The sequence below is a fragment of the Octodon degus genome, unplaced genomic scaffold (assembly GCF_000260255.1).
Source record: "Octodon degus isolate 3935 unplaced genomic scaffold, OctDeg1.0 scaffold00102, whole genome shotgun sequence".
NCBI lineage: Eukaryota > Metazoa > Chordata > Mammalia > Rodentia > Octodontidae > Octodon > Octodon degus.
Genome location: NW_004524678.1, coordinates 5,988,169 through 5,994,553, shown reverse-complemented (window position 1 = coordinate 5,994,553; position 6,385 = coordinate 5,988,169). Strand labels below are relative to the sequence as shown.

General features: G+C 42.7%; 1 pseudogene; it reads left to right on the top strand.

Moving 5' to 3' along the window:
• Window positions 1-3,937: 3,937 nt before the first annotated feature.
• LOC101591558 lies at window positions 3,938-4,885 on the top strand (annotated as a pseudogene).
• Window positions 4,886-6,385: the final 1,500 nt, after the last annotated feature.

Below are 6,385 nucleotides of genomic sequence, written 5' to 3'. Positions count from 1 at the left end.
CCAGGAGACCTGTCAAAAGAGAAAAAAAATCAGGAAAGCTATACCAATAAAGGCAGAACATCTATTGGAATGCAGACAGACAGGCTGTCTTCATAACAGCTCAAATAAAAGCAAGCCATGCTGTTTGATTCATATGTTGGTATAGAATCATGCAGCATTCAGTTTCTAGAATGATTTCATCTATGACACCTACAAGAAACAGGTATCAAATGACAAAGTAGTGTCATTTGCCAGTTGAAAGAAAAAGAAGTGAACATACACTGCACATTTGAGCCATCTTCGATGCATTCAGGGTGTTAGCAAGATGCCAGCCATGTGAAGTCAGCAACTTTGATGCCAACAGCCTCAGTGCTATGCAGAAAATACTGCCTCCAAAGGCAAAACTGAGAATTCCTTTTGAGCATCTGGAAAGGAACAGGGATTTCTACAAGACTAAGATACGGGGAAGGAGATTCAGGAAACAGAAAGAGGGGAAGGTGTGGCATCCAGAGTGCCTAGGACAACCGCACTCAAAGACCAGGCAAAACCCAGCTGTGTGACAGCCCAAGCACATTGGTGCCTTGGCCTTGGAGTCCCTGACACCCTAAGGTGATGTTCACATACAAAAGAAGACAGAATTTCCAACTCTCTTCATGGGTACGAAGAATGTAGCCATTGTCTTTCCTCCCTTTTGCTTCCCCACCCCCATTTCCTCACTTCTCAATCACCCAATTCTTAAAACCTTTTTATTGGAAATCTGAAAATGTTCTACACTTACTTCTACCTATTTAAGCTGCCTGATGTATTTTGAAGTCATTTTAATTAAAAGAAAGTTACACCATATTTGGATGACAAAATCTGAATATTAAAAAGGTAACAGAAAATACACAAAGTAAGGAGACTTCAACTAAATCTCAAATAATAGCTTAGGGGCTGGGGAGATGGCTCAGTGGAATAAGTACTTCCCTGGCAAGCGCAAGGACCTGAGTTCAATCCCCAGTTCCACAAAAAAAATAAATAAATATATAAAAATAAAAAAATAAAATAATAGCTTAAAAGTCTTCATCAGGTGATTTCTTGGTAATATGTTACTCACAAAGTTCTTCTGGCTGTTAAATTACACTATTGATGCATTTTTTATTTCAAATTTTGGCTTTTTCGACTTCAGTTTTTTGTATCCATTCCCTAGTGTCTTGGAGCTGAAGTAACTCCCTTCTGAGTCAAATTTCCTCTCAGATATGCGCACAGTTATTGTATGTCTCAAGATTTCTGAGTTGAAATTAATTTTTAATGTATGTGCAATTATGTGAATCATTAAGATTGCAAAGATAATATAAACAAAGTAAAACAAAAAGAATGAAGAAGTTATGAGCTCATTAACCTCAACGGAGACCAGTGAACTCCATCTTATTTCCTAAGCGTGAGCCTCACAGATCCCATCTTCCTGCTGCTTGCTTAATAAACTGTGAACGGAGACAGACGCGGGGAAGAGCTCGCAGCTATTGCAGCTGTTGAATCTGCACTGGCACCCTGGTCCAGTCAGCCTTGGGGTCATTGACATCTTCCAGGAAAGGAGAACACCCAGGAATGTCCTAGAGAGAGAAATTAGCACAACCCAGAAATACCGCAAGCAGTGTGCTTTAAAATCCATGCAAACAATTGTAAAACAAACAAAATTTTCTAAAACGGAAATACTGTACCTGATACCATGAATTATTAAAAAAATGAAGAAAATGTTCTTTTCCAGAAGAAAATAGAAATGACAGTTTTAATTTGGATTATAAAATCATTGCAGGAGATGTTCTAGGAACAATTAGCATGTCTTGAGGGAGCAGGGTTTATAATGGATTTTCATTTTTAAAAAATAATTGCACCTTTTCTCATGAGTTATCTATCTCTATCCTAAGAACATCATCTTTGGTTACATGTCTTACTTGCACAATAAAACAGATGGTACCATGGTACCACGGTATCTCGAGAGAGGTACCACACTCAAAAAGAAGTTTTAAGAATCACATTTTTGTGTCCTATCAGGAGGTTAGCACATCCCAGATAGTCACACCTTCTAAAGTCCAGGTCTTGCAATGAAATTTATACAATGCAGAGTCATGGTTGATAAGAGATGCATGAATACAATATTTAAGACCTAATTTGTGGGGTTTGAAATGTACCTCAGTGGTAGAGAATGCACTCAGTAAGTTTCTTATGGCTGGGAAAAAATACATGGTACCTACAAACAAGTTAAAGGAGTAAAGATTTATCTTATTTCAAGCCTTGTAAAAGTTTCAGTCCATAGTCCACTGTCTCCAAGCCAGGGCAACAGGGCAGAAGGTCATAGCAGATAAGAAACAGCCATGGCAGAGGAGTCAGTAAGCAGCAGGGTCTTCCTTCTTCTTTCCCTTTTATTCCATCCGGGCAACAAGCCTAGTGGTTGATACCACTCACACCCAGAATGTGTCTTCCCACTCAGTAAATTTTCATGCACACCCAGAACTATGCTTAATCAATCACTGAACTAATCTGGGATCACACACCCATAATCCAGTCACTCCCCAGTGTCCACTTATAAGCACATGAGGCTCTCTGGGGACATCTAGACATAAGCCATAACAACCTGTACAAGGTTCTGGGTTCAATCTCTAGCACAAAAGCAAGGAGAAGAAGGGAAAGAGAAGGAAAAAGAGGAAGAAAGATGTGGAGAAGGAGAAAAAAGAAAGAAGTACTTTTTGTAATCTATCAAGATTTGTACAGTTTTCTTACTACCAACTGGTTTAACACTATGCTGATTACTATAGATTCCAAAAGCTAAAAGCAGGACCAGTAAGCTCATGCTGTTAGATTCAAATACAAATAATTCCTACTTCTATCCCAGATTCCCAAGATACTTCATTCTTGGCCCAAGAGAGTTTAAAGAGATAGAATGGAGCCAGCATTACAGGACACAGAGTCAGTGGCTTTAGAATTGATTAACCTTTGTGGAAAACACAAAAAAAAAAAGTATTCTCTATCTTTAACATTGGTAGTTCGAGTTAACCAACTATCTTAAGTGTTTATTTTTCCTTGTCAACCAGAAAAGGGAAAGTCTTTTTTACAAACATTAGAGGATTATTAGCAATAGTTCGTAAAGCTGCTTGATATGGAGACTATTAGAGAAGAAAATAGCATCAGGAGAGAAGAGTGGGAACAGTAAGGAAGGGTAATATGGGTCCAGAAATGATCAGAGATTCTTACATAAATATGCAAAATGCCACAGTAAAACCCATTACACTATAATTAATGTGCACTAATGAAAGAAGACAAGTTTCATGAACTTGTGCCAGCAACTGCCCCTCTCTGTGGCATGCCCAGGACAATCCTTTGGGAGGCTCACTGTAGACCTCTGCTTAAGGCTTTCGGAAATTTCAGCTCAAGGACCTGCCTGTGTCCTAACAGCACTGCCTAGGATGCAGGCTTTTGCCCTATGCATGCTCACCTGCTACTCTACTGATACTCTCCAGCATGATATAGAATCCTGCCACATTCGTGCTCAAAGAATACTTCTGTTCTATACCTAATGATTTCTATCCTCATTGGTTTAGGTCTTCAAAGAAAATATCAGAATCATACCCAATCTCCAATTTGCCTCCAGCCACATCTCTACTCTCAGGAAACAGGAAGAAAGACAATCTAAATGAATGAGAAGCAAAGCAAGAAGGCAAAGATAAAAAGTAAATTTTAAATTAATCTGTTGTGTCTTCTCCCACCCTATGTTACAAGGGCACTACAGTAGACAGAACTTCTGTGCCTTTCCCCCAAGGTTCCATACTCTAATCACTAGTACCTGTGGATATGACTGAGTACTGCTTGCACGTCATATGACATGGCATAACTTCCTTTAAGAAAGATCATTCAGGCTCTCTGCTCCTGCAAGCCCACCCACAGCAGTTCTTCCTGTGCAGCCATCAGCCATCCAGACAAGATGGTGAAGGTTGGAGTGAATGGATTTGGCCATATTGGACACCTAGTCACCAGGGCTGCTTTTTGCTCTGGCAAGGCGAATGTTGTGGCCATCAATGACCCCTTCATTGACCTCAACTACATGGTCACATGTTCCAGTACAATTACGCCCATGGCAGGTTCCCTGGCACAGTTAAGGCTGAGAATGGCAAGCTCGTCATCAATGGAAAACCCATCACCATCTTCCAACAGTGAGATCCCACCAACATCAAGTGGGGTGGTACTGGTGCTGAGTGCATGGTGGAGACCACTGGTGTCTTCACCACCATGGAGAAGGCCAGGGCGCACCTGAAGGGTGGTGCCAAAATGGTCATCATCTCTGCCCCTTCCACCGATGCCCCCATGTTTGTGATGGCTGTTAATAATGAGAAGATTGTCAGAAATGCTTCCTGTACCACCAACTGCTTAGCTTCACTGGCCAAGGTCATCCATGAAAACTTTGGCATCGTGGAAGGACTCGTGACCACAGCCCATGCCATTACTGCCACCCAGAAGACTGTGACAGCCGTGGGGCTTCCCATAACATCATCCCTGCATCGACTGGCACTGCCAGGGCCATGGGAAAGGTCATCCTGGAGCCGAATGGGAAGCTCACAGGCATGGCCTTCCATGTGCCCACTCCCAACATTCAGTGGCAGATCTGACCTGCCACCTGGAGAAAGCGGCTAATTATGATGACATCAAGAAGGTGGTGAAGTGGGCATCAGATGGTCCCCTCAAAGGCATCCTGGGCTACACCAAGGTTGTGTCTTGCAACTTCAGCAGTGACACCCACTCTTCCATCTTTGATGCTGGGGCCGGCATCACCCTGAATGACCACTTTCTCAAGCTCATTTCCTGGTATCACAATGAGTTCGGCTACAGAAACAGGATGGTGGACCTCATGATCCACATAGCCTCCAAGGAGTAAGTGGCTCCACCACCATAGCCCAGTGACACCAGAGGGACAGAGAGGCCATGCTGTAGAAAACAGTGCCCAGCTCGGCTCCAACACTGAAAATCTCCCCTCACAGTTTCCATCTCCGTCCCCTAGAAGGGGAGGGGCCTTGGGAGCCCTGGCTTGCTGCCATTGCACACCATCAATGAAGCCCCTGGGACTGCTGGTCCCAGCCCAGGAGCAGCGTGGGTGAGACCCTCTTCCACCCCCTTGGGACGCCCCCCCACCATTGCGCAGCATCTCACCCAACCTGCCGCCAAGTAGGAATTTCTGCCACGTTCCGAGAACCCATAGACCCAATCTGAGCCCAGACCCGGTGAGTGTGTGGGAGAGCTGCCTCTCCCACCTACTCCACCTTGTCCCCTCCAGGCTCATCTCAGGCCTGGCATGCAGGCCTGGGGTATAACCCTGCAGCTGCAATCAGTGCAGAGAGTGTAGAGGATAGAACCACCCAGCTAGTCCAGAAGCAGAAAGTCTTGCCAGAGGGTCACAACAGGATCACCCTCAAGGGCAGTAACAGGAAGGAGCTGAACACAGCAGCCAGACCCAAGCCAGGAATGGCTGGATAAATCCAAACTTTGTAGATCTGCACCTGAACTTCAGTACGTGCGAAGGTTATAACTACAATGAAGATCTACAACAAAGGTCAGAAGACAGTGCTATACAAAATGATGAGAAGGAACAAAATGCAACCTCAGAACCCAAGCCCACCCATAACAAGTGCAGAGGACACTAACACAGAACAAATTGGGAATCACAAAGCTGAAAGCAATGAATCAACAGTTTCTGAAATAAAGAAACAGCTGTAGAAATGTATAGAGGAACTCACATTGGAAATAAAAAAAAGAAATCCCTGAATTAATAACATCTGCAGTAAAGAATGAAATGCAGAAACATATGGAGAGAACCCAATGCCCAACCAGAACAAGTGCAGAGGACACTAGCTCGGCTCAAATGCATGAATTAAGAGCGTCAATAATAAATAAGCAACAGCAGAAAGTTATAGAGGAACTCAAAATGCAATTCTTTTTCTGAAATAAAAAAAGAATTCTCAGAACTCATAGCACCTGAAGAAGCAACTACAGAAACATACAGAGGAAACCCAATCTGAAAAAAGCACTGCAGTAAAAGAATTTATAACTCATTCTAAAGAAGACATTGAAAAAAAATAGAGGAGATTAGAAAAATGACAGAATCCTTGAATGAGCAATACAGGAAACAAATAGATCACATGAAGCAGAGTCAAAAAGATAGAGAGGAAGTTAAAATCTCAATCACAAGCTTGCAAAACCGTACAAGTGAAAATGAAGACACAGTTTCAGATCACGAAGATGCTGGTGCAGCTAGTGAAAAGGTAAGAAAGGATCTCTTAAAAACAACGAGGATGCAGGAAAGAATAATCCATTACCTGCAAGATGATGCAAAGATGAACAATGTGAGACTAATAGGCATCGATGAGAAAGAAGGAGTCAA